This window comes from Gorilla gorilla, chromosome 10 (assembly GCF_029281585.2).
Source record: "Gorilla gorilla gorilla isolate KB3781 chromosome 10, NHGRI_mGorGor1-v2.1_pri, whole genome shotgun sequence".
NCBI classification, from domain to species: Eukaryota; Metazoa; Chordata; class Mammalia; order Primates; family Hominidae; genus Gorilla; species Gorilla gorilla.
Genome location: NC_073234.2, coordinates 118,950,304 through 118,960,771, shown reverse-complemented (window position 1 = coordinate 118,960,771; position 10,468 = coordinate 118,950,304).

The window sequence follows — 10,468 nt, the reverse complement described above, 5'->3', positions numbered from 1 at the left end:
AAACTTGAAGCATCAGGATACAGAAAGATTGGAGATAAATGGATAGGAAATGATATAGCAGGCCACAAGAAAGCTGCTGTTGCAATATTAATAATTTTAGACCTGAAGGCAAAAAACACTATGACAAATAATGAAAGTTACTGCATAACAAGAAACGGCTCAATGTGTGGGAAAAATATAAACATTCTAAAGGTGTATTCGCCTAGCAACATACCCTCAAAATGCACAAAATCGAAACTAACTACAAGGAGAAAATGACAAATCTACAATCATACTAGGGATATTTTAACACTCCTTTCTTAGTAATTGATAGATCAAGTAGACAAAAATATCAGTAATAATATGGAAGAATTGAGAAGTGCAGATGAGAAACATGACCTCGGCCGGGTGCGGTAGCTCACACCTGTAATCTCAGCACTTTGGAGGCTGAGGCAGGCAGATCATGAGGTCAGGAGTTCGAGAACAGCCTGACCAACATGGTGAAACCCTGTCTCTACTAAAAATACAAAAATTAGCTGAACATGGTGGCATGCGTCTGTAATCCTAGCTACTCAGGAGGCTGAGGCAGGAGAATCGCTTGAACCCAGGAGGCAGAGGTTGCAGTGAGCTGATTGCTCCACTGCACTGCAGCCTGGGTGACAAAGCGAGACTGTCTCAAGAAACAAAAACAAAAACAAAAAACGACCTCATGGCCTTGTGTTCAATAAAGTATGAAGTGAAAAATTAAGTCTCAGAAGATTACATTTAGCATGTCACCTTTTTATTAAAGTTAAGAAAAATTAAAAATTAAATATACAGGCCAAGCGTGTTGGCTCATGCCTGTAGTCTCTGCACTTTGGGAAGCCAAGGCGGGCGAATCACGAGGTCAGGAGTTCAAGACCAGCTTGGCCAACATGGTGAAACCCCATCTCTACTAAAAATACAAAAAATTAGCTGGGTGTAGTGGCAGACACCTGTAATCCCAGCTACTCAGGAGGCTGAGGCAGGAGAATCGCTTGAACCTGGGAGGCAGAGGTTGCAGTGAGCTGAGATTGTGCCACTGCACTCCAGCCCTGGTGACAGAGTGAGACTCCATCTCAAAAAAAAAAAAACAAAAAACTAAACTTACAATTTTAGGAATGTACATACATGACATAAGATATATTTTAAAAAGTAAAGGTATGATGAAGACAAGATTCAGTATAATGATTATTTCAGATGGGAAGAACTGGGGAAACACACAGGTAGATGTAGCTTGTCAATATTCAAGTTCATGTATTGGATGGTGGTTGATAGGTGTTTTTTCCTTATTAAAAAAAAAAAGAGCCAAGCATAATATTAATCCAAGCCTGTGCAATTGATTTTATGCACACATACCCACACACACACACATACACACGTGCACAGGCATATGTCTAGAGATGGACTGCCTAAACTCAATTCTCACTCTGCACTCAATGTCTTTGTACTTTGCCTCCCTCCTTTGTAATATGGAGGTGATAATAATTATGTTTATTACATCATGGTAAACATTAAATGAACTAATACATTTGAAGTCCTTAGCACTGTTTGATGTATATGATGGGATCCATAAATGTTAGCAATTATTATTCTTACCTCTGAGAGAGAACAGAACTTTTGGATATCCTGTGCTTCTGTTTCATTTTGCTCTATTTGTACTTGTGCTTGCCTTCTTCACTTTTCTGAGATAAAGAAGTACTCTTCCCCCTCTTTAAGGCCCACCCCTTCACTCAAACTCTGAATCTCATCCACTTCCATTATCTCAATGTCCTCATTCCATAAAATGCCCTGCTCTCTCTTGCTTCCTCAGTCTCCTTAGATCCATAAGGATTTGGCCAGGAAAACAGAAACCACTCTAGGTATTTCAAGCAGGGAGAGATATAATACAGGGACTTGGAGGCTCGCAAAACTGTTGGAAGTGTTGGGTGTGGGAGGGGGGCAAAGGCCAGAAAAGCCATTACTAGCTTTCAGAAAAACAGTATATCCAGAAATCACAGAAAAGTGCCACCAACGATCTCAGTAGTTGAATCACCCAAGTGGATGATTCACAGGAAGATGCCTGGAGGTCTGACAAACTTTATGCCAGTCCTTTGCCATTCTTTGTTCCCACAGAGGCAATAATGACTTCTACTTGTCTTCTGCCTTTTCAATTTTGTGCCAGGGCCTCTCATTGGTGAACTCTAAATGGACACCTTCTAAGGGACTCTGAGAGGTGTAGTTTCCAGGCCTCCAGCCCCTGAGACAGAGAAAAACGTGGAAGGATTGGGGATGAATGCTGCTTGTCAATAAAATAAAATGTAAACAGTATATGTTACACTCTTCCTCTCTACTGCATTCTTCCATCTGTATTTTAACATGTGCAAATCTTTTACCTCTTCAGCAAATCTTTCTGGATTCCATTTTTCTTCCCAGCTAGCAGCTTAGATATCTCTCTTCTGCTTTACTAGAATTCTTTTTGGAAAGAATGCACATTCCATTTTCACTTTCTCACCTCCCAATTTTTCTTCAACTCATTTTCATCTGGCTTCTGTCCCCACAATCTCCCTGTGAATGTGGAACAAGGTTATAAGTGATCTCTTGTGGTTTAATCTACTAAATACTTCTAAGACTTTAAGCTTTTTTCTTTGCAGCAGATATTGGTGACTACTCTCTTCTTCATAAAGTTGTTTCTTCCTTTAGTGTCTGTAAAAACTGGTATACTGGCATAATTTTCTTTTTACAAATTCATAATAGAAATACAGCCACAAATCTCCCTTTTTTAAGATAAAACTGCCTCATGCTTAATTAACAGGAAATCCATTATCTTTTTCTTGAAGCTGCTAACTTTATATTATCCAACTATTCTGAAGGCTTACAAAGCCTAAGTTGGGGGGGACCTGGTGTCTGCTTAATCCATTACTGCTATTGCTTCTAGCAGCGCCATGGCATGTTTGTCAGAGACTGGGGCTATAAAGAATGTGCTTTAGTTCTTCCAAGGAGAATGAGGTCAGTCCTTCAGAAGGAAGGGCTAAAGGAGATTGAGGATTCCATAGCTTGACTTCCAAGATGGTAGCGCTCCCCTTTCAGTCCTCTCTACAGCCACTTCTCAGCACTTCTATGTAGGAAAGACTTAGGAATTGCCAAAAGATTATGGCTGTGTTTGATTATGGCTGCAGTTTTGTGTTGGTAAAACTCTTGCAAGTCACCACTTTCTTGGTGTCAGCCAGCTCTAGAAATATTGAACCAGATTTGTTCTGATATACTTTAGTTCTATGGAAGTCAAACCACAGTTTTCTCTTTCTTCCATGGAATATGATAGCTAGGGATCCCTCGGTTTAATAGGTGTTTTTTTTTCATAAACCTTAAGAACTCAAACTATCTGGTTTGCGATAACTACCCCAGACAATGGAACCACTCACCAACCCTTCTGAAGGAGGCTATCTTTGAGATTTTCTGGAAAATTCTATTTCTTTCTCTTCTGTGCTAGAACTGGAAGTTGTCTTTGCTAAAGGGAACATAAATAAAAAACACCAAATATTATTTCTAACAAAATGAAATACCATACCCTTCAGATTCATTCATTCATTCATTCATTCATTCATTCATTCATTCAGAAAATAGTAACTGAGAATGAGCTGTGGGCCAGGCACTATATACTAAGTCCTGGGGAAAGAGTAGTAAATACAATTAAAAAAAAATCCCTCTGCTCTCATAGGGTTTTCATCCTAGCAGAAAGAGACAGACAATCGCCAAATTAAAAAGATAGACAATATAGCATGTTAGACAGTAATAAACACTATACAAAAAATAAAAAAGGGGGATAGGAACATATAGGAGAAAGTGGAATTTTAAGGACGGTAAGGGAAGGCCTCACTGATGAGGTGGCATTTATTGGGATGGAAGTTTAAAAGATGGGGAGTCACCTGGGCACTCTGGGCTTCTTGTGGAGAGTGACGAGCAAAGGGAGAAAAGCAGAAAGGACATAATGAGATTGGTCCTTCTGTCTCAAATGCAGTGGTGGTCATCAGGCTATGGATGTTGGGGTTGGTTTCTTGCCAAGAGCTTGTGGCACCCTTCTCTTTCATCCCAGTTGTTGGACATGTGACGGCTGGGGGAGGGATGGTCTCATCCTTCTTGCCAATGTCTTACTCCTTATTGAGTTCATCTTTAAGGCCTTCTCTCCAAAGTGCCATCCTCTATGCTATTATCTTTTCATTCTGTATATTTTCCCTGGCTACTCTTATTTATGGCCATTGCTTCAATTGACATCTATATGTTAAAGATTCCTAAGCCTAAATCTCAGCCCAGTTCTGTTTCCTGAGATAGACACCCATACCTTTCCCTTTACCTGACATTACCACTTAGAGAGCCAAAGACATTTCAAACTCAAGATGTACAGATCTAAATCATCCCCCAACCGCCCTTACTCTTGTGTTCCTCTCTCAGAGAATGGTCCCATCATCTACTTTGTTGCTTAAGTTAGAAAACTGAGGTTCATCATTGACTCTCATCTTTGACATCTAACCAGTCCCCACAACCGCTCCTAATCCAACCAACCACCTCCAATCCAACCAACCTACCAACTATCAAGCAATTCATTCTTATAATTCCTTATTATCAGCCAGGCATAGTGGTTCATGCCTGTAATCCTAGCACTTTGGGAGGTCAAAGCAGGAGGACCGCTTGCTGCCAGGAGTTCAAGACCAGCTTGGGCAACATAGCGAGAGAGCATCTCTACAAATAATAAAAAATAATTTGTTGGAGGTGGTGACGTATGCCTATGGTCCCCGGCTACTCTGGAGCCTAAGGTGAGAGGGTCGCTTGAGACCAGGCAATCTAGGTTGCAGTGAGCTGAGATGGTGCCACTGCACTCCAGCCTGGGTAGCAAAGTGAGAACCCATCTAAAAATAAAAAAATTCTTATTATCTCACAGATCTACTTCCCTCCATTCCCACTGCTATTTGTAGAGTTCATGTCCTTGACATGTCTTGCCTAGATTATTTCTATGGCTTCATATAGCATCTCATCCTCCAGCTTTGCCTCTCTCCAATCCATTCTCCAAGAGATAGCTATTTTGATTTTTTTGAAGAATAAATCTGATATATTACCTCCCTACTTTAAACCCTTTGAAGAGTCTCTCTTGCCCTTAGAATAACATATAACCTCCTTAGCCTGGCACACAAGGCTCCCATGATCTATCGACCTCTGTAGCCTCATATAAGCACTATAGCCACACCCATAATCCCAGCTACTTGGTGGAAGTTTCGATTTAAAAAAAAAAAAACTGGGTGCGGTAGTTCATGCTTATATTTTATACTTATATATAATATAAGTTATGCTTATATTTTATACTTCAGTCTTGAATGTCTCACAGTTCCCTGAATGGGCCTACCATACCCAGTCTTGTTATAAAACTATCCTTTCCATCTGAGGCAACTTTCCTTCCCCTTTATTATGTGAACTGTACCAAACTTTCAGGATTTAGCTTCTCTATCCATACTTTCTGGGAAGATTACTCCAAAATGTTGGCGTGCCATAGTCTCTCACGTTCTGGCAGAGGACACAAGGTTCTTGGGTCAGAGACAAGGGAAGGATTACTGGAAATAACAGTTGCCAAAGTATCACTGCTTTCCTGCCCTGATTTCCTGAGCTCAGTCTCCATAGATTGAGATAATAAGGGCCAGGTGATACTTGCACATGTTGCGGTTGTATTACAGGAAAGGAACCCCGAGCTTAGAGAACCTGAATCTTTCTTATTGGGTTGCAAGCAAACACTTACCCCAGGAAAGACATTATCTTTATCATACTGAACAGTAAACAAACTTGCCTTTTCTTCTAGAGGGAAATCCTATTTCTGTCTTCCCAGGCTGTTGGCTATACAAACATTTCTGAAAAGATAGTCTGAGCAAAAGGGCAGTTAATGCTTCTGCTTGCAAGACAGGCAGAGATGTGAGAGACCCATAGAGAACCGTCTCACCCCACTTATTACCGGTTACCATAATTGCTTATTCATTTCATATTTTCTCCAATCATATGGTAAGTTTCTTGAGGAAAGAAGACAGTCTCCTTTCATTGCTGTATCTTTAGGACAGTGACAAGGGCATAGTAAATGTGAAGTAAGTATTTGTGGAATGAATGAATGAGCTCATTCATTCTACTTGTGACACAAGGTTGGGAGTGAAGATCCATGACCAGCTCTTCATATCTGAGGCTAGAGTCATATCCAGAAAGTAGTACTGGGGATTCCTTTTATGGGTCATGGATCCCTTTAGTCTCGCTTGGCATGTAGTCAGCAGCATAATTGCAGGAATAGGAAAACAGTGGTAATTATGATGTATCTCCACATTTTCTTCCCTTTCTTCTCTTCCAGAGCATGTAAGCATGTGAGCCTCAGAAGAATTTCTGTGGTATTTATTTGAGTTTAACTCTACCTCTACGCAGTGATTGGCAGATATTTTTGGTGTATGAAAAAATTTTAAATAGCCATCAAATAATTTTGATAAAACAATAGTGCCTACAAGAATGTAAGTTCAATGAGGATAAGTATTTTCAGAGATATAGGTCCTTAATCTATTTTTGTTGATTGAATTGAAGAATTTAATTTGTTGAGCACTCACTGTATGCCTAAGCATGGGGCTAAGCACTTAATATACTTCATTTAATTTGTACAATGACCACATGAAGCAGGTGCTGTATTATCCCCATTTTGCAGATGAGGAAACCGAGGCTTAGAGAAATTAAGACTTGCCCAAGACTGCACTATTGGTAAGTGCTGGGCTAGTGTTTAAACCTAGGCAGTGACTCCACACAGAGCATTTCTCTGCCCATGAAAGTGCTATTGTTGAAAGGTTATCATTTATCAAAAAGGAGAATAGCATATAAACCTATGTTATTTATTTTCAGTGGATTATAATCTGGTTCTGTGATTTGAAAATTTGTAGCTTGGTGAATATTGTGTGAATCACCAAAATCAAGTTGCAGACATTTGACCATTTTTGACCAACAAAAATGTCAATTTCATATATTTCAACATAAAATATGTGCCGCAAAAGTTATCTCAGAAAATGTTGCTTTCAAACGTAGCTTCAGAACATTAACTATCTAGAATACAGTGGGTGCTTTGGTTCCCCCAGACCATGCCTGGCATGGCGGTTTTACTGTTTACATAGACCCGGGAGTCATCCAGAGGACATTTTTGTGGAAAACTGGGACCAGAGAGAGAATGTGTCTGAGCAGAGACCCATGAGGACCAAAAGCACAATGGACGAGAGCAACCAGAAAGACCACAGTAGCTGTTGAAGATACTGAACTAAAGAGAATCAGATTAGCTGGAAGGTCTTCTGGGGTACTAGCAATATTCAACTTTATACTGCCAGAATGAATTCCTGTCTGGGAAGGGACAATTTAAGAAAATTCAAGTTCCCCAAAACTAATTTGCTGTTTTCAGCAATGACAAATTCCCGTAGTATTTGGTAAGTGTAGCAATTATTGAGTTAGAGGACATAACCACCATTGTTGCAAAAAGTTAATGCTCTCGACTAAATATTCATTTGTATCGTTAGTATTACGAAATGCAGCCAGAGAATGTTTAGAAACTCACTCTGCTGGTGGAATGAGTCTGAAAGGAATCATATTCTGTCAAGGACTGAACCATAGGGTGAACTTTTGTGTGATTGGCATTGGTTCCAGTCATGCCAGCAGAAACACAATTCCCCGTTGTCTCCATAATCCGCGCTTCACCTTGCCTGTGGGGCAGGGGCGTTTTGATGTGACCTCTCTGAAGACTCGACTCTGTGTCTGCCCTATTGTTAGAGGAAGCTGGCAAGACTGACACTTCTGTAATGGTTATGGCGGTCATCCTCATTTTTCTATATTTCATCATACAGTTAGTAGGTCACATATACTAATGGTAATTTAATAAGCATATCATGCAAATGGCACAGGACAGTGTTTGATTTTGTCATGGAGGTCATAGATCTGAGAGTCAAAAATATTATACATAATTGTGTCAGAAGCTGAGAATTAAACAAAGTAAAATAGAGCTATTTTTCTTTCTTATTAAATTTTCTTTAGTTTAGAACATTACTTGTGATACATACTGCCAATCAAATACATGTTTTTTTTCCAGATGGCACAATATTGTTTTACAATTTTCTTGTATAAAATGTTTTAAATACAAAGTAGGTATAAAAGAGAAAGTAAAATGCTCACCATTCAGGGACAACCATAATCAATATTTTGTACATATTTCTAATCAAAGCATATAAATAAGTCCATTTATAAAACACATTGAGGTCATACCATACACAGTTTTGGTATCTAGAGTGTTTCTACTTTGTATGTTATAAACATTTTCCCATCTTTAGTACATATTATTTTCTCACCTGGTTTTTCACGGCTGCACGGTATCCATCATGCAGATGGGTGTGAAAAATTATGGAGCTTTTTATACACAGGGTGTAGGGAGAAGCACCAGGAGTTAGAAGATATAGCTTTAAACTTTTGTTCTTTGAGTGCCTCAGTTTCTTCAACTATAAAATGGAGATATTAATATTTGCCTGGCTGCCTTGCATAAAAGTTAGGTGAGTTTCTTTGAGGCATAGAGCAGAACATGATAGCAAGGAATTTTTATTCAAAGGTGTGTTTATGCCACATGTTAAGGTTTTACAGATAGGCCATTGCACCAGAGTCTGCCTTATCATTTGGTCTTAAAAACAGAAAAAAGCCAACAAAGATCATAGTCTAAGTTATATGTAAACTGTAATCCCACAATGCTTCATAATGCAGTTTTTAAAGTTTAGGTTAAAGCAAAACTCTTAAAGAACCAGCATGCTCTTTTAGAAGGGATTTGTCTTCAACGAACAACCTGTGTAACCAACTGAAGCACCAATCTGGAAATACTGCCAGGGCCTTGGTCTTTAAACAAAATCACTGATGGGCTTTGATACTGGATGGGAATTTAGAGAGGTCTCTCAGATTCTAGGAATTGATATATTTTGATGAATGTGAAGTTTTAATATTTACCAGATTAATATTCTCTTACCCAAAATGTAATGAAAAGGACTTGCTACTCAAACCTCCGAAATCATGAGCTGGGAGGAAATCCAGTGATCTCAATATCTCTGGTTCCAAGACCCAACCCTTTGCTTTCTTTTGACAACAGAAGACCGAGATTAGAAAAACTGTATTCAAGGGAAACAGCCCTTGATTCTGTGCTACTGCTATAGGCAGGCTTCATGGATTATCCTAACATTCTGACAGAAGGGTAGGGCTAGCAAGAAATTGTGCTCTCTTTCTTACCACATGCACAATTTTAGGACCCTTTTTGATCACAACTCAGGATGTGGCAGGGTTTATAAAAAGAAAAAAAGATTAAAAAATGGAAGCTTAAACTCTCTACACCACTGCCCAGCCTAAAAGTTAGCTGGCACATTATTTTTAATGTCATCAAGAAACTCTCTTGTGGGGAATACATATATATCAATTTTCATTGCAGAGAAAGATGATTTTAGGACTGGGTTACAGATCCTTCAAGTTGGAGGAGATGAACTTGATGGATTCTGCCTCATTAGTCTTACAGTGATGTTTCCCCCCTTTTCTTTGAGAAATATGTCCCCTGGAATTGTTGGGCAATGTGGGAAAATATTGTGACAAACATTCCTGTTTATGTGTGTCATGGGGGCGACTGTTTTGTTTGCATCGCTTCTTGCCTCTGCCCCTCCTTTTCATGGTCAGCAGTTCCCTGACAGCTCAGATTCCTCTGCTGACATCTGTTATAATGAGAGCTCTGGCGGGAATAGATTTGCAAAATGATGGGCTCACAATAGGACAGAGCTGTTCCCCAAACTTTCCTTGAGGTAAGCAGATGGGGTCTGAAAATAGAGCATTTGAACCGATTAGGTCTAGGTGAACGAATTTATTCAACACACACTGAGGAGTGATTCTGCACCCAAATTCTTTCCCTATCTCCTTCGCCCCTCACCTCCCCCATCTCACCAATAGGAGGGTTTCCGATGGTGTGGGTTTTTTCCCCCCTGAACACTTGCCGGGAGACAGGCCCTTCCAGTTCCTAAAGCAGAAGCATGCTGGGTATTTACCCTGTGCCAACCGTCTGAACAACAGAGAAAACCCACCCCTCATGCCTCATAATGAGAAGCTGGGGCAACACATGGGGCTTTCCCACTCGTCACAAATGATGGCTGTTTGTGCTAGTTAACCTTTTCTAAGCCTGGGTCAGCTCCTGCTGGGAGGCAGGGGCGATCTGGAGAGAGTGAAAGCCTGGCAGACCCCAAAGTCTCCAGCACGCCTTGGCCCCCAACACACGCCACCGCCTTTGCAGAATACCAAACGATCCCACATCACGCTCTTCATAAGTCAGCCGGGCTCCATGTGCAGCTGACAGTTCGGATTCCAGAGGAGAACTGCCTCCAGGAACACTCTGCAGATACTTCCTGATAACTTTTATTTTCTGGCATAGCTTACCTTCTCT